Below are 19,082 nucleotides of genomic sequence, written 5' to 3' on the forward strand. Positions count from 1 at the left end.
GGTTTGAACTCAGTTATTTGCGACAATTTTGGGGAACTTTTGAAGGAGGTCTGTTTATTTTTAGTGTGGGTGGAGTCTGTCAGTCCAACCTCAGGATGTTTCATACTGGAGACAGATTGTTTATATTTTTTGAGTGGGTGGTTTCTGTGTTATTTCAACTAATCACAGAGGTGCCTTGTTTCGACTGATCCCCCAGGCGATGTTCCCCCAAATTGTTTATGCTCCTGGGTGAGGAGGGATGAACTGGCTCCCCTCCTTTATTCAACCCTCTCAATTGGGCACAAGGTTAACTTGAAAAGGATCCCTTCCCTCGCGGATACCTTTTCCCAGGCCAAATGTATTTATATTTTAAAAGGAGCCAATTTAACCAGGCTACCTTGAGTCAAAGGAAGGGTGAGTTTATTGGTTACTGAAACATGAGAAAAAAATAATAATGCAACACACATAACCACAGATTAGAAATGAAAAGTGAGTCCAGAAATAAAAGTTAAAAAGATACACAAATCATTCTTTAGCTTGTCCCTGAGGAGTAGATGGTGAAATGTTACAGCCATTAAGTTGGATGATTCTGGTAGAGATGGTTTTGGCAGTTGAGCAGTTGGCACGGCGATTCTTGATTCTGCAGGTTAGCTGGAAAGACTTGTCCTGTTTCCTTTTAGACTGTGGCTTAGCTGACTTGTGACTTGCTTCCAGCAATCAGAGAGAGAGACTTTTTTTTACCTGCAAGCGGAGGGATGCCTAGTTGATGTTCTTCAGCTGTGACCTTCACAGCACACAGTGACACAGCGCACACTAGAATAACAGACTAGCACACAGAGACTAGGGTTGCAGTTGGCTTCTTAACCGCGTTTCTTGTGTATTCCTGGAAGGGGAAAAAAACAAATATGTCTTTCACTCGGAAACTGCTTTCTTTCAACTTAGATCATGTCCATAATCTTGGATATAACTCAACAGAAGGTGGTTTCTGCTGAGATGGTAAAATGAGCCTCCATTATCTCTACAACCACAGGAGATTACAGTTCAGTTTTGCATTGCATCTCTTTCTTTGAAGTGTTTCTGTCTGAAGTAGGCCTTGACATCTTTTTAGGTGTGACATTCCATTCTCTCTGTACTCGTTGGTCAAGTGTAATTCACATAGGAATTTTCCAGCAAGTGGGTGCTTTACAATCCCCAGCCAGCTTTTGTTGTAGGTCCTTTTTTAAAAAGCACAGAATTTACTTAAAAGTCCAATATGTTTGTATGTAATTTGGGGCTATGATCTGTGGTGATGACAATCTGTACTAGGGATATTGGTGGGTACAATAAAACAACAAATTTATGGTTGAGCCAAACCCTTTGTCTGTGTATTTTCGTCCTTTATAAATCCTGAAGTCCAAGAATTGTTTCTAAGGGGGAACCAGGGACCTCTTACAGCTCCTATGCTTATCATTTTGACTCGGCATGTCAGAAGTTAAATCTTTCCTACTGATAGGACTGCTTAGTCTGGACATGCTTGACAATAAATAAATAAATAAACCTGAGGTTGACAAGTTCACATTTATATCATTAAACTGTCTCAGATTCTTGTCACCAGTAACTCATTTGATCCAAATTAAGAAGGCATACATGACTTACAATAGTTCACAACTGATTAATGTCTTGTGCTTGTCAAATCTTATTTATTTTCAATTCTTGAGGACTACTTGTTTGAAAATTTCTGTATAAAGTCTCATTACAATTTGATTAGATCACCATTTAACTTGACGTTTGGTATCAAGTTCTAACATTATTTTTGTGCTGCTTGCTTTGTTATTTTTAAATATCTCCTCATATGAAGTCTGTGTGAGAGTCCCCTCCCTGATACAAAACTCAGCAAGTGTAGAGATAATGTTACTGGACTAGTAATCCAGAGGGCTAAACTAATGCCCCTGAGACATAAGTTCAAATCCCACCATGGTTGGTACTCTCATGGTTTGGGTCTGGATCTCAGACACCTATAATTGAGAACAAAGCAAAATACATTCAGGTTCCACTGAGTCTCTGAGCACAGGACAATGCCTCATATAATCCTGAGCACCCATTGTGGCAGCACCAGGCTGAATCCATTCTCACTGTTACCTGGAAAAACTCAGCAGGTCTGGCAGCATCGGCGGAGAAGAAAAGAGTTGATGTTTCGAGTCCTCATGACCCGGAATGTCAACTCTTTTCTTCTCCGCCGATTCTGCCAGACCTGCTGAGTTTTTCCAGGTAATTCTGTTTTTGTTTTGGAATTCCAGCATCCGCAGTTTTTTGTTTTTACCATTCTCATTCTGCTGCCTTGCCATTCCAGCCTTGCCATCAGCTACAGATAGGTCTCCCTGTTCCTCAGCAATCTGGAGGGCTTCTTCCCCCACAGGCATGATGACATTGAGATTGGACATCCCTCGGCCCATCTTCACCCTTTCCTTCTGGTTATGAGTCTGCTTGTCCTGCAGGAGAAAGTGGAAATTTGATGACTTGACAAATGTCAACTGATGTCCTTGTGTGAACATCCCCATCACCAGTCCTGGTCTGCCAATGTGTTAGTTTGTATCCAATTGCTCACTCAAGTCAAGGAGTCACACGCTTTGGCCTCAAGTGCCATGTGGACCTGAGACTGATCACACAATCACCTGCCTAGCCCAGCTGCAGACTCGCACAAATACAGAGGCTGATGCCTGCTTGAGAGACAATCCCATGCCACCAATCTGACAGTCTGGTGGAGAATCTGTAATGTTTCGCTGAAACCGTGGGGCTGGTCCGTGTCTTTGCTCTGACATCTCGAATTATATTTGCAAAGTACTTGGACATCATTGGGGAAGGTGTGGTGGTGGGGAGGGTCCCAGGACAATGGATTTTAATGCGAGGGTGGGAAGGTGATGAGAAGATAGGTTTGAAGGAAACTGAGGGTTAAGAAAACTAATTGACCAAACTGCAGAATGAATGGAGGTAGACTTAGAACCTACGGCCTTGAAGCAGAACTTCCCTGCTTGTTTAGGCAGCTCCTTTATAACTTCCCAGACTTGCTGAACTGCCACCTGATGGTGGGATCCTCCAATAGAAACCCACCCGCAGCCACCTAACTGAATGTGTTTCACATGCCTGCCAATGGCCCTTTAAGTTTTCATATGAGTCACGTGGGCATCAGCTCCTGACACAAAGTAGAAGCAATTTTATACCAGACCTTATTTTGGGCTTTTTATTAATTCAGTGCTAATAGAACCAGCCAATTGAAGCAGGTAAATATGCATACACACACACACAGCATTTGATGCGCTCCCAGCATCCTTTGACAGCACCTTCCTAGCCTGTGATCACTCACCTAGAAGGACAAGGGCAACAGATAGATGGGAACACCACCGCCTGGAAGTTCCCCTCCAAGCCACTCATCATCATGACTTGGAAATATATCACTGTTCCTTCACTGTCACTGGATCAAAATCCTGGAACTCCCTTCCTTACAGCACTGTGGGTGTACCTACACCACAAGGACTGCAGTGGTTCAAGAAGGTGGCTCACCACCACCTTCTCAAGGGCAGTTAGGGATTGGCAACAAATGCTGGCCCAGCCAGCGAAGCCCACACCCCGAATAAATTAAAAAAACCTCATGTGTAGTAGAAAATAATAAATAGTCAACAATTTTATTGTGAGAGCGATATTCACGTTTTAAAGTTATTTTATAAACTAGTTACCTTCACAATTACAAAAGCTTATAAGAGTTTCTGAACAGATCAAACTCAATGATTCAAAAAGTGCAGAGTTGATAAATACCCTGGATCCAGAACTTTGTGACTAATGACTTGGCCATTGAATTGAAATTGCTGCCAATCCTGTGCATTTCTGTATAATTTACATTGATGCATGTTTATATCTGAATTAAATGAATTGGTCCCTTCCTTAAGTGAGCAGTCAGTGCCAAAAAAATTGGTTAAAACGTTGTGTTGAGTTAAGATGGGCAATCATTAAAATTATAGGAGTAATGATGAAAAAATTAACATGAAAAATATATATGCATGAATTCACAGATAGTTTTGTGCAGCAGCCTCTTCTTGCTGAATGTGCCTGTTTGTTTTAGAAGTAAATGCCCATGGGCGGAATCATCCGCTCCCATTGGCGGCAGGAAGGCTTGGCGCCATGAGCGGACAATATGGCGGGCAGGCCAAAAATCGGTTTCAGGCCGTCGTGAAACACGTTTGCCATCGTATGCTCCACCCGTCAATGACGGGCCTCGTTTCCCTCTGCCGGACGCTGGGAACGTCATTGTAATACACCTGCATATCATTATAAGCCCAGCTCACCGGAACCATCCTTCCACGCTGGATCATCCAATCACCCCCCACCTTCCACGTGTTTCATAACAGCATTTATAAGGTGTGTGCCTGGTGAGCTGCACTTTGAGGGGAACTCGGGGCTGAGTAATGTTGCACAGCGCTCGCCAGGGCAGCCTGATGGACCTCAAGGCTGAGGTGCTGCACGTTCACCGAGGACACAGACAAGTCACTTTTTCCTGTCTGGCTGACAGTGCGGTGCCGGAGTAAGGGCTGCACGGCGGTTCAGGCAAGTTGATGGGGGTGGGGCAAGTGCAACACACTGATTGGGGTGAGTTGGGGGGGTGCGGGGTGCAAGTGCAGCTCTCTGCTTGAGGCACGTTGGGGGGGAGGGGCAAGGGCAGCAATCTGGCTGAGGTTAGCTGTGGGGGCTGCAAGTGCAGCACTCCAGTTGATTGTCGTGCACAAGCACATTAGGTAGGTGGGTAGGTGGGTGGATGGGAGGGAAGCGGCCATGCATTCGAGAAACGTATAAAGTGACCATTCCTCAGGAGTTCAGATGCAGCCACATTGACATGCTTGGAGTCGGGCCTCTAGCTTATCTGCCACCTCAAGCACGCGGAAGTCTGGAAGCGCCACCAAATGCTGCTGAGCTTTACACCCTTCGGGCACAGACTGCAAACTAATGAGTGTTTTAATGGACTGCTAAACATTTGGATGACTGCATATGTTGTACAATCTCCGTGCTAAAGCTGGCCATGGAGCAGTCACTGGAGGAGGTGCTCACAACCCCTTGCAATATTATCATTCAGGATTGGACCAGTCTCCTCCATGGTTCAAGCTAACCATGCGGCCTTGCAGTGTGGGTTAGGAGAATGCCTGTGCCTGAGCTGAGAGCACAGCCTGCACTTTGCAGGCCAAAGCTGCCACCATTCAGTCTGCTGGAGTGGGGCGGAGCTGGGTGGTTTTTCGGGCAGCTATATAGTGCCCAAGTACTTGTCAGCACTTTCTGGGATTTGTTAAGGGTCCTTCAAACTTAACCAAGAGAGGTTCTTAGTACACCCAAGCTAACCTATGGTCTCTCTCTTTCATCCAGCAGGAGGAGTACATCAAGGGCATGAATCCTCATGACCTAGCTGTATGCCTTGTGGCTTACAGAGAATGGAGACGAAGGAGAAGAGAGCAACGGATGCATCTAGCTCAGCAGACTGAGGAACAGCACCCTCTGGAAGAAGGGGAAGCTGGGGTTCCTGCACACGCTGCTGAAGGGCCACAGTGAGCCATCGCTAGTCACTGCCGAGCTAGACCCAGGGTCTATCGACAACGCTTTTCATTCCTGCAGATGACCAATAACCAGTGTCGCCGAAGGCTGCGCATGTCCAGGGAACTGGTCGGTCACATCTGCCACCTGCTGTAGGATTTGGTGCCATGGAGATTTGGGGGGCATCCACTGCCAGTGGCCATGAAAGTGACCATGGTGCTCAATTTTTACACCAGTGGTTCCTTTCAAGGCTCCACAGGTGACCTCTGTGGGATATCACAAGCGTCCACCCACAAATGCATCCATGAGGTCACGGATGCCATCTTCGCAAAGGCACACAACTTTGTGCCTACACTGGATACATGGGCCAATTTTAACCTAAACTCCTAGGTAAGAAAGGGGTAGTTCAGGTTTACCACACATTTACCTGCTACCTGTTTCACTCTCCACAAAAATCAATGTGGAGTAAAATCAATCATGGAATCAAATTGGCTGGGCTTGTAAACTTGATCAGTTGAACAATTCAAGTCACCTTCACACCAATATGGTTAAAATTACCCCTGCTAAAGAGACTGATAAGAAGAGCCTGGTTATGTGTCACAAGATAGAGCACAGAACTAAAGATTTGTGCCCTTATGGGCAGTGTGCCATCCACAGAGCCAGCTGTCACACATTTAGGGCACCTTACATTTTCAGAAAGTTCAGTTACCTTTCTGTTTCATATCCCACTCAAGTCAGCCAGCCGGCAATTAACAGATATGCAGTAAATTTACAGTACAAGCAGTTTCATTTGTGTACCACCCAATAACAAAAAAGTGCACAGTATTTCATATTTCCATTACCCTTTGTGTGAAGAGCTACTTTCTGACATCAACCCTGAACAGCCTAGCTCTAATTTTAAGGTTAAACACTTTGTCCTGGACTTTCCCCACCCGAGGAAACTATTTATTTCTCTCTATCAACCAGAGCAAGATGAAAAGAAATGGGAAGAAAAAGGCACAAAACTAGTTCCCATGGACGGGGAGTGAAGCCTTGTCAATGTCAATGTGCTGTTGGTATGATGACAGCACCAACATGCCAAAAGGCACGTTTAACACGCTGTTTGTGTTGTCAGTGATCTTTACAGCAGCTCCGCTAATGAGACCCAGGGTTTAGTAGCTTTATCGGCAAAACTATCTGTTTACAATATGCATACTTTAAAAGATTACTCCCAAGAGTTATCATTTCTGTCACTGTGCTCTATAAATACAGTCTTAAAAGACACTTCCAAAATTAATCTTCAAGGCAACTGTTGCAGCCATCTGCTGCTTTCAAGAGGAGTGAATCGTTATCCAATTTTATTCACCTTGAGAGAACCAATCAGGCACTTAACCTGACTGAAAAAGAGTTTGGGTTTCTTCAAACTTGTATTTATTGCACCTACTTCCAATCTTATTGATTTGTGATAATCTCTTTAAATGCCCAGTCATGTTTGTGTTGTTCATGAGTCATGTCATTGCTGGCCTTTATTTTGGGCAGTTTATAATTACATACAGGCATATTACTGATGCCTGTAATTTCCGAGGTAGAGAAATGAGCCCTCTCCATCCTCAATCTTCCCCAAATTTAACCATAGTTCATCCAAGATTTTTAAATTCAGAATCTAATATCCTCAATTTTAGGCAGGCTTGTACATAATACATAGCAGACTTGTCGTGTGACTAAAATTTTATTTTAAAATCCTCCTTATTTCCAAGTGGTAATGGAGAGGGGAGGTGGTGGCATAATGGTATTGTCACTGACTAGTATTCCAGAGACCCAGGGTAATGCTCTCCCTGGTTTGAATCCACAATGGCCGATGATGGAATTTGAATCCCATAAAAATCTGGAATTAAAAGTCTGATAACACCATTACCAGTTGTTGTAAAAACCCATCTGGTTCACTGATAGCCTTTAGGGAAGGAAATCTGCTGTCCTTACCTGATCTGGCTTACATGTGACTCCAGACCCACACATACAGGGGTTGACTCTTAACTACCCTCTGAACAAGGGCAATTAGGGATGGGCAATAAATGCTGGCCTAACCATGCATTTAAGAAAAAGAGATCAATAGAGGAGGTGGAAGAGCAGAGTTAAGTGCTGTCAGCATTCATATGGAAGCTGAGCTCATGTCTGTGGATGGTGTTGTCAAGGGGCAGCCTTGTAAATAAAGTTGTGGACAAGACCAAGAATAGAGCCCCTCATGTGGTGATGCAGGGGAATGGGAAGAGAAATGATTGGCAGAGATGTTCTGGCCAAGGACGTCTCACCAAGCTGTAAAATGGAGAAGGAGTGTTTGAGGGGGATGGTGCAATCAATCATATCAAAAACTGAAGGAGGGCGAAGAGGGATAATGAGCAGTGTTCGGTCAGAAAGAAGGTTACTTGTAACTTTATTTAGGGTTTTCTTGATGCTGTGGGAGGGGCAGATTCATGCAGAGGCATTGGGGTCTCATCTGCTAGCTGGAGGTCCAGCAAGATCCCATATCACCTCTTTTCATGAGGGCCAGCCGCATCTGGTTCCATTCACGCCAACGACCAGGATCCCGGGAAGTGGAAGGCCTGTCCCCCAAGAGCTGCTGGCCAATTGGAGGCAGTGCCATTGTGAAGACGGTCACTGCTGTTGACTCACCCGAAACCTAGTATGGTCACTGGATCCCAGGTCACAAGTGAGTGATGGCCAGTAGGGGTTTGCAGGGTGGGGATCATGGGGGAGGGGGGTTGGCAGCAAGGACAGGGTGCGGCTCTCAATGCTCCATCCTTCCTTCCTGACACCAGGTCCCTCAATCAAGCACTGAATGCCTTTGAATGAGGGTCCCCACCCAGGAGCCCGCAAGCAACTCCATAGTGGGTTTGCTTGTTGGCGAGTCCCCTGTCTGCTGCTTGGCTAATAGTGGTGGTAGGATGAAGCCTTTAAATGCCCACTTAAGGGCTTCAATTGACATCTCAGGGTGAAGGCAGGAAGGTGGCTGAGTCCCCACCCAGCATCCTTCATCCTGATTAAATGCCTGACCCACCGCCAAACTTGCCAAGATTCTGCCCCTGATTGCAGGGATTCAGAAGGGAGTTGCAGGACACATATAGAAGGACACATTAAAGGACTTTGGAGAGGGAAAGGGATTAAGGATTGGAGATGGAGTAACAGTTTGCAAGGACAGAGGATTTAGGATGGGTTTTTATTTGGAAGTGGGGTTGTGAGTAATGGCAGCAGTTTTGTAAGGTATAAAGGCAGTGCCTGAGGAGAGGGAGCCTGTTATGACCATAGCCGATGTTAACTTCTGTACAAGCCAAATCCCAAGGGGAAACTTAGCTTACAGGCCATACCCTTTTTCCCTATTCTGAAAATGAGAAGAAGATGCACTGATCTTAGCAGCAAGAAGTCCAGTAACACTTTTGGGATTTTAAAAATTAAAAGCTTTTTATTAACAAGAGTAAAAGAAAACTTAAGCACACAAGATTGCAGTTGCACAATTAAGGTTAGTCTTACAAATACTCCCCCAAAAAGATTTCCTACTTTTTTAAACCCACAAGTAAACATCTTCCAGGTAACTCTCCCTTATAGATGTTTAACTATAAAAGTCCAGTAATATTACCCAAGGCAAACTGCTGTAGCTTTAATAAAGGCATACCACGTGACCTGTAACTCTCTTCCACTCTGCTGTGGAACTCCAAACTTCAGAATGCAACTGCCTTTTGTAGTCTAAGACTTTTCTGGCTTGACTGGATGGCTGATGCAAACCTGCATCTTCTCCTAGTCCAGAGCTCCAGCTCCCAACTCAGCTTTAGCTCAACAGCTTAGCTCTAGCTCCAGCCACCGCAGCTCAACTAGCTCCCTTAAGCCCTCCATGGGTTGTCTTTGCTTTTGGGTCAATAAAATATAATATCCCCAATTCCGTTTACCTATGGAACTCCTGCTAGATGCAAACATGTTTATTTTTACCTCTGTCTTACCTTTGATATTCAAACAAATGTTCAATTTATCTAAAAATGCAAATGCTGGATCTAACCTATTCACTTGTACCTCAAACCTAACACCTCTATCCTTTTTAGGTTTTATAACCCCCCAGGCAACCTGCCTTCTATTAATCTCTGCCCAGTTTAATTAAAACACACCTCTACACACCCACACACACCCCTACACACACACACACACACACATCTCTATACACACGCACACACACACATACCTCTACATACACACACACATCCCTATCCATGCGCACACGCACACACCCACTTTACACACACACACCTCTATACACACCTCTATGCAAACACACACCCACACTTCCACACACACACACCTCTATACACACACACACACACACACCTCTATACACACACACACACACACACACACACCCCATCCACGTATACACACATACACCACTTTACACACACACACCTCTATACACACCTCTAAGCACACACATACACACACCTCTACGCACACCCCTATCCATGCACACACACACACACACACACACACTACTTTACACACACACACACCATCCACGCTCACACACACACACACAAACACCTCTACACACGCACACACACACACACCCCTATCCATGCACACACACACACCACTTTACACACACACACATACCCCATCCACGCCCACCCCATCCATGCACATGCACACCTCTATACACACACACACACACACCTCTACACACACACAGATACCTCTATACACCCGCACACACACCCCTAACCACGCACACACACACACCACTTTACACACACACACCTCTATACACATACACTTCTATACACAAACACACACCCACACCTCTATACACATGCACACACACCTCTATACACATGCACACACACCTCTACACACACACACCCCATCCACACGCACACACACACACACACCTCTACACAAACACACACCTCTACACACACACACACATCCCATCCACGCACACACACACACATACACATACCTCTACACACACACACCTCTATACATACACCTCTACACACACAGACACACACACACACCCTTCTTCACAGAATAACACAATATTCCCAAAAAATGTTTTGAAAAAATAACATTCATGTCTCATAGAACCACTTACCAAGTCAGCTGGCATTGGACCTGAAAGAGAAATGAAGTAGCCAGCACTTCCATGGGAATGAGATCAAGGGAGCAGGAGGTGTCTCTCATCAATGAGGTGATCTTGGAGGGGGAGTGAATCACACGGAAACAAGAAGGTTCTTGCTTAGGGTTGTAGGCCTCAGGAAAGGGAAATGCAGCAGAGGCAGCTGCTCTAGCGCTAAAGGAAATAGATCCATCGACATTAAATCCACTTAAAGTTGAAAGTAAAATCTGACTCTCAAGATTAAGAACTATTTTAAAACAACTCTGTGGTAATAATTTCCTATAGTTGGTAAGATGTCATGGGGTAGGATCTGGAATACATGTTTGTAATTTGTATGAAACAACCAGAGACTGGATCTTTGCTCCAGTTGTAGAATTCATCTTGGTTACAAGCTGATATGAAAGCATTTGTGTAACTGGGAAGTCAGGTCAATGGTCTGACTTTCATGTGCATTAAAGTAAAGGATGCAAGATCAGTTCTAACAGGTAGGCAGTTGAAGACTAATTGGCATTCGCACCATATGCAGTTGGGCCTCACTCTGTTCAAATGTGTACAGGCAATATATTGTACTTGCAAGAAACATAATGAAATCATTTTTCAATGCTGTCAATGGTAGGAGAAAGTAAAGATTTGCATCTCTTTCAGCATTACAAATAATCTGCCTGGGGAGAGATATAAACATTGCTAAACTCTCTGACGTAGAACCACTGGCACAATATAGGCATGTTAGTTGTACCTTAGACTGCACAGATACCAGTCTGAGACCAGCAGTGTCTGCTGTGCAGCCTGATATCTATAATAATTTGACCAGCTTAAACAAAATCCTTGCAAATATCAAGATAGCAAAATGAATAGTCACTTTGCTTTCAGCGTTAAGGTTAAGTTTGAATGTAATGGATGTAATTTTCACCATCACCATCTGGGCAGTAAGCTGGCAGAGTCTAAATCAATGGGGACACAACTGAAGAGGTTTGAGAATGGGTGGGCAGTCCACTCTGTCAGATTGCCACCTGGGTGGTGAATTACAAATGATCACTAAAGTCACATTATTTATCAATGGATGTTTGCACAAGGGCAACACGGTATGTACTGGCTGGGGATGGTCTGTAGCTTTGATGAAATAGCCAAGTAACCTCTTATGCTAAATGAATCTACTGGTAACATTATAAACTGAGTCAGTCTGTTCACAGGAAACTCATGTTTACAAGCCAAATGTATCCACAGTAAGGTTAATGGTCTGGGCATATCATATATTTCTGCATAACCACAGTCACTGCTTTCCAAAAGTAATTGAATCTGCAGACACTTGGAAATGTTTCTGCACTGCAAAATTTCAAGTATTTCTTTTTCCACAGATGATAGGATTTATCAGAAATTGCTCAATGGAACAAAACTATGTTCACAGAGGTTCTGAAAGGAATTATCAGACAATACTAAATTTTACTCACTGCGAGCACAGCAGTACAGCTGCCCGATCTGCTGAATGCTGGTGGTCTCGTTCCTATCCAGCTGCCATTCCCCCATTTATTTATGGCTTTGCTATTTATGCAATGGAATTTCTCAAATGCTCACGGTTCGTCTGCTGTAACAGAAGGAAAGAAAATATTGATCAACGAAGCATGATTAGCATTTCTTCTGGTGGATTCTAAAGAAAAAAACAAGCTCACAATTAATAGCCTCAAGATTACTGGTGATGGGGAGGTCCATCCAACCCGCTTCAGTTCACAAAGAACAGCAGATCTCTCTTCACAATGATCAACTCTTCTTTAAACAAATATAAGGGGCGGATTCATCCCAGATTTCAACAAAGTGCGTTAGCGGGCAGGAAAATGTCTTTTTACCCATCGGCCTCCATGCCGGGTTTTCAAGCTGTATTGTCTTGTTCCTGCTTCATTAATTATGCGGCCACACGGAACACGGCATCTCGCTGGCAGGTGGCTTCCGATTGCCTGCCACGCCATTTCCTTACGCAGGGCGCCATATTTAAACTGTGGCTGTGCGCACACCTGTTAATACTGGCAGCCCAGAAGGGCACCAGTGAAGACATGGCCCCAAGAGCCAAGAAGATTACAGCCCCCCCCGAATCAGTGACTGTAGTAATTTCAAGTTAAACCAATTCTTACTGTTATGGGGATCATGTGACTGTACAGATTAATCAGCCCTAAGCGCAGGGAATCTTGGGGCGGAGTGTTTTAGCCTCTTGGTCTTGGAACAATCACGTGGCCTCACCTGTAATCTGTAAATAAAGTTTACTGTTTCTTACAAGAAATGAGCCCTGTGTTCCGACTTTATTACAATTGGTGATGAGGATGGGAAAGCGCAGATGCAGCACCTCACCTTTTGACTGTGAGTATTTCGATTTTTTTAAGGGGAGAAAGAAAAGTATGCTCACCAGCAATGCCTCTCTTTGGCAGAATTGACCCGTACGACTCATCCGTCAAAGACTGGAGTCAATACATTGAGCGATTAGGTTTCTACTTTGTAGCTGACAAAATAACAGCGGAGGAGAAACTGAAGGCAATTCCCCTAAGTGTCTGCGGCAGCAAAACCTAAAATCTAATCTGTAGTTTGACGGGTCCAAACACACCAAATTCCAGATCCTTCATCGAGTTAGTCAACCTCGTGAAGGGACATTTTCAGCCTAAACCCTCAGTGATCATGCAAAGGTTCAAGTTTACTTCTCGAGTAAGAGCCCCGGTGAGTCGGTCACAATGTACATTGCGAAGTTAAAGCAGTTAACGGAGCACTGTGACTTTGGTGATACTTTAAACGACATGTTGCGAGATCATTTGTTTTGCGGCATAAACAACGACGCCGTTCAGTGCCGTTAGCTTGCAGAAGTTGAGATATTCCTGAAGCGCGCCATGGAGATAGCACTAACAATGGAGAGTGCTGAGAGGGACTCGCAGGCTCTGCAGAGTGAGCAACAGGGCGGGAACCTATCGCCATGCGTGGCATGAAGACCAGGGGGGTTACTGTGAAGCGGGACATGGTCCCTACTGCTAGAAAAAAAAAGAAATACTGGAAGCAGCTCACCAGTAACCCAGACTTCCCCCGTTGTGGGTAAATCATGCACCCGAAGTCTGTAGAGTTAAAGAGGCAGAATGCCACTATTGCCACAAAAAAGAGCATGTTGCTGAACAGTGCAGGACCAGGTCAAGGCAGCCACTCAGGTAGCAGGTCAAGTTACATGGAGTGCACAATATAGAACAGCCAGAAGCTACTGAAGCTGACGTTTATTCCCTACGCAATCTGAAGGCCAGGAAAACTGACCCAATCACTGTATAATGAATCAGAACTAAAATGCAGGGAATCTTAGGGGTGGGGTTTTTTAGCCTTGGTCTTGGAACAAGCACATAGCCTCATCTGGAGTCTGTAAATAAAGTTTGCTGTTTCTTACAAAAGACTAGTCCTGCATTCCAAGCTTATTACAGTGATGCATCCTTGGGATGCCTTCTGGACACCATGGAGGCCTGCTGTGATGTCCTCTAACCCTGCTCTGGCCCTTCAATCTCACCGCTCTGGCATGGGAGGCGGTGGCAGAGGTGGTCAGTGCCAATGCAGCACATAAGAGGTTGGCAACCAAGTGCAGAAAGCGGATAAATGATCCCATCTGCCAGGGTGAGGCAACCATCTTATCACTCTAAACTCACATACTCACAAGGCCATCACACATTCACTGGCCTCTCACTCACTCTCACACACACACCCTCACATCTCCATCTGGCCTCATCTCCTCTGGAGACTGCCTCCTCAGCCCTCACCATATTGAGGCCACTTGTACAGATCAATATGTGCCCCCACACACATCCTGGGATGCCCCCCCTACCCACCTTGCCCAGTACAGCCCTCGCCTTGCACCACTGCCTGAGGCCACCTCTCCACCTTCCAAGACCTAGCTCTGCAGCCATTGAAAAGCCACCCCCTGTGTTATGGCTTGTCTGGTAAGTGAGGACTTGCCCATAAGCCTCCTGAAAGGTGACATGGTGCTGCCTGGCATTGATGAATGCGAGTAATGCTTGGAGCAAGGTAGGCAAAGCTAACCTTGAATCCCAAGGGAAGTGCAGCTCGCCAGGAGCACGTCGCTTATGTACAGTTGTGAAACACAGTGGTGTGCAATCACACCAACATGCCTGGATGATCCAGCGGGGTGGGGGGGCGGTGATTCTGACAAGCAGGACTTATAATGAGATGCTAAATTATTGAAATTAGGTTCCTGATGTGCGCCATTGATAGGTGGAGCAGACAATTGCAAACTGCTCTCATGACGGCGTGGATCCAATTTTTGGCCTTCTTGTCATTTTGTCCTCCGGCCCAACCTGCAATGGCATCGGGTGCCAAAGGGGACGGAAAATTCCAGCCAAGGTTTTAGTCCTGATTTCTTTATTCAAAGATAACTTTTTGGATTTATCACTCTTTGACAAACTTGCTAACAAAAGTCCTCAAGTTTGAATCTGTATTCTATTATCTTATTAACCATCATGGACCAGTTTGAAGTGGAATTCCAGAGCAACTTTTCCATAGTGTTCACTTTCTTACAAACTCCTCTTTTAATCATAGAATTATAGAAATTTACCTTCCATCAGGAAGCCATTTGGCCCTTTGTGTCCATGCAGCAAATCTGCAAGATCAACTCAGCTAGTCCCACTTCACCATCCTTTGCCAATAGCCCTGCTGTTCATACAATTATCCGAATTCCTTTTAAAGCCGCGATTGAATCTGCCTCCAACACACTCACAGGCATTACATTCCAGATCCTAACGACTTGCTGCATAAACATATTTTACCTCATATTGCATTTGGTTCTTTTGTCATTCACCTTAAATCAGTGTAATTTGCTTTTCGTCTCTTCCAATGGGAACAGTTTCTCTATAATTACTCTACAGAGTCTGCTGAGGTACATCGGAAAATCTCTGCCTACGTCTACATCTTACCATGAGGTTCTGCAAGAGTGAGCAAGATCATGTGACACTGCATCATTTCCTGTGATGATTTATACTGTTCTATGAGCAATTCACTCAGTTAGGATTATCCTGTTAAACTACAGCTGTGATTGTGTATATGTAATTAGATATTTGCCAGTTTCAGGACGGTCTGGAGCTACTACTGCCAAGTCACATGATGAGCTACAGCCATCTTAAAACAGCTTTTGTTGTCCACATTAAAAAAAAGTTTTAAACTTCGTAATATCTTCATGTCAACTAGTTAGTTCCGCAATCTATTGCTCCAGGAAGGTGTTACAACAGCATTCTACAAACTCATCTTTAAGACCACCTTTGCCAATTTGATTGGTCCAGTCTAAATGAAGACTAAAGTCCCTCACAATTCTTACATTGCCTTGTTACAAACTCCGATAATGTTTTGTTTAATGTCCTGTCCAATAAATACTGTCAGGGGGCCTATAGACTATTCCCACCAACAGTTTCTGACCCTAATTGCAATTCCTAACCTCCATTCCTATTGATTCTATTTCCTGATTTACTGAACCAAGATCCCTTCTCACTGATATCATCCTTTATTATCAGGGCTACCCCTTTTCCTTTTCCACTCTCCCTGGCTTTTTGAAATGTTGTGTACCCTGGAATGAGTAATTCCTGACATTGATCATAATGACGATTAGAGCTAAACCATTTATCTCTATTTGTGCCACTAGTTCATCTATCTTATTGCAGATGCTCTGCGCATTCAGATAAAGTGACTTCAATTTTATTTTTTGTTACTATTCCCTGTATGGCCCTTATTCTTTGGTGTGCTATTACCGTTAAACACTCTGTCCCTTCCCGTCTCACTCAACTTATTGATATACTTTTCTATTGCCTCAATTTTATGTTTGGATTTCTGAATCTCCCTTCCTCTCCCTCCTCCCCCTTTTGTTCGTTTAAAACCATATTTCCTTATTCTGAGATAAAAGCAAAAAAACTGCGGATGCTGGAAATCCAAAACAAAAACAGAATTACCTGGAAAAACTCAGCAGGTCTGGCAGCATCAGCGGAGAAGAAAAGAGTTTTGTTAGTTTGTTGAAGGGTCATGAGGATTCAAAACGTCAACTCTTTTCTTCTCCACCGACGCTGCCAGACCTGCTGAGTTTTTCCAGGTAATTCTGTTTTTGTTTCCCTTACTCTGATCAGGTTTGTTGGTGCACTGTTATAGTTGAACGCTCTGTCGCTTTCTGACACACGCTGGTTACCATTACCTGTACTGCTACCCTGCTTTGTCCTTTCTCTTTAACTTTCCAAATCTCCTTCATGTGAACCCTCCCCACACTATTTAGTTTAACACCCACTCTACAGCCCTAGATTCACAAATCTCCAGGACACTGAGATGTAACCTAAAGTGTAAACATGACTGATACTAGTGGGAACATTTTTTATTAGTCAGGTTCTATAAACGTTCCTACCTAGGAGACCAGGAAGACGTTTTCTCTGGCAGAAAAACAAACAATTTTGTACGTGTGGATACTGTAGCTTTCAAATTAAATGGAAAAGAGGTTTCATTAGGTGTAAGCAATCAGGAGGTCTGGTGTTTTAGCTCATTCATCAACATCTGTAGTGTTATCATTAAAAGGAGAACTATTCTTTAAACTCTTTCAAATGAACCCTGTACATTGCAGCCTTAAGTTTGAATTCTGAATCTCTGATATTAATATTTGCTTTGCTGTGGAAATGATACAGATGCAAGCAGAGACTAATGCACACAAAATATGCCAATAAACATCATTACATATTAACCAACCCAGCATCTGTTCCTGGCTTATCAGTCCCAACCGACTAATTTGATTATTATGCTAGCTGTAAATGGAATGCAGATAAAACACAAGTATTAACACTTCACAATGGAACCTTGGTCTAGGTAAGATTGATTCAGAGAATAGTGAAAATCAAAACCATAACTTCTTTACTTCCACAAGTTGGATATTATAATGAGGATACAATGTGGTGCAGCACTTCAATGGGGTTTATTTGTCTCCAAAAATACTAAGTTTATCCCACCAAGAACCAAGAAGTCTGAGAGAAAATATGTATCATTGTCATAAGTTTATCCATGTTTGAGGTGAGTAAACCCAACTCATGATATAGGTCTGAGCTGTTCTTCATGGTAGGAAAGAACCCAGGAAGTTCCACCTCCTCAAATATTTAATTTAACTCAAATTAAATCCAACTACCAATGTGCAGGTGCAATGTTGCACAGCCAGTGACATCCATTTTGGCTTTGCACTGTGGCTGCAGTTTAGGGCCTGAGCTGTTGCTGGTGGAATGAGAGTAGCTGGAAGAGGTAAGGCTTCCCCTGGAGTCACTTTGGGCATTGAGACTCTGCTTGATGCTAAGTTACATGTCATACAAACACTAAACTATTGATGTGCGGATGCTTCCTAAATGAAATAAAGACCAAAGTCCCTTAATAACTTGATCACAGTGTGACAGAGTTTTATTTTTGAAAGATATTTGAAAGACTAATAGAAATGGATAGCAAAAACCTTCTGAGTAACAGAGATGAACTTGATTAGAACATTTCTATAGATAGTTGAGGATTCAGCTTGATGCAGGCAATAATTAAGTTAAAACGTTTTAGATTTGGCTCCACCCCAGTCAAAACAGCCATACTTGAAATTCATGGCTAGGTACTTTATTTGGAACATGAGTACAGACTTAATTCTAGATTTATAGGGAAAAAAACCTCGTTATGGAAAGTTCTGAATTCAGATTCCTGTGGCATCTTTCTCTAACAAGATGAAAAAAATATAAACATGGCTTTCTTATGAATCCTTTCAACTGTGCACTCTGCTGAGCAACAATTAACCTCGAGCATTTATTTTCATTTTGTTGAGGGATTTGTGGAGGGTTGTCAGGAATAAAAAAAAAGAACGTTTGGTTGATCAAAAGAATAGCATCTATTAAAGGAAAAAAATTAAGCTTGAGGTGCTGAGTATTTTATCATTTGAAATTAAAGAAAACAAAAACTAGTCAGGTTAATCTCTTAGATTCTGTGCCATCAAATATTCCCTCTGTCTCCTAAACAGTTTTACTATTTAAGCTTTAGCTCTAATACCAAGATATTAATGATATACAATATTATTGTTTATAGAATCATGGAATGATACAACACAGAAGGAGGCCATTTGGCCCATCCTGTTCTGATTCTTTGAAAGATCTATCCAATTAGTTCCAGTCCCCTACTCTTTCCCCATCAACTTGCATTGTTTTTCCCCTTAAGTATTTATCAAATTTCCCTTTGAAAGTTACCATTAAATCTGCCTCCACCAACCCTTCGGACAGTGCATCTTGGATCGTAACAACTCGATGTGGATATTTTTTTTATCACATTGCCTTTGGCTCTCGTGCCAGTCACCTTTCAGCTACTGACCCTTCAGCCACTGGAAACTGTTTCATTTATTTATTCTATCAAAACCATTCTGATTTTCAAC

General features: G+C 43.5%; 1 long non-coding RNA gene across 1 annotated transcript; it reads right to left on the reverse strand.

Annotated features, from left to right (window-relative positions):
- Window positions 1-776: 776 nt before the first annotated feature.
- Window positions 777-12,191, reverse strand: LOC121293626. The gene is made up of 3 exons (XR_005946575.1): window positions 12,109-12,191; window positions 2,279-2,447; window positions 777-862 (listed from the first exon to the last, which is right to left on the reverse strand). It is a non-coding gene; the product is annotated as an uncharacterized LOC121293626 (long non-coding RNA).
- Between the last annotated feature and the right edge of the window lie 6,891 nt (window positions 12,192-19,082).

This window comes from Carcharodon carcharias, chromosome 22 (assembly GCF_017639515.1).
Source record: "Carcharodon carcharias isolate sCarCar2 chromosome 22, sCarCar2.pri, whole genome shotgun sequence".
Taxonomy (NCBI): Eukaryota; Metazoa; Chordata; class Chondrichthyes; order Lamniformes; family Lamnidae; genus Carcharodon; species Carcharodon carcharias.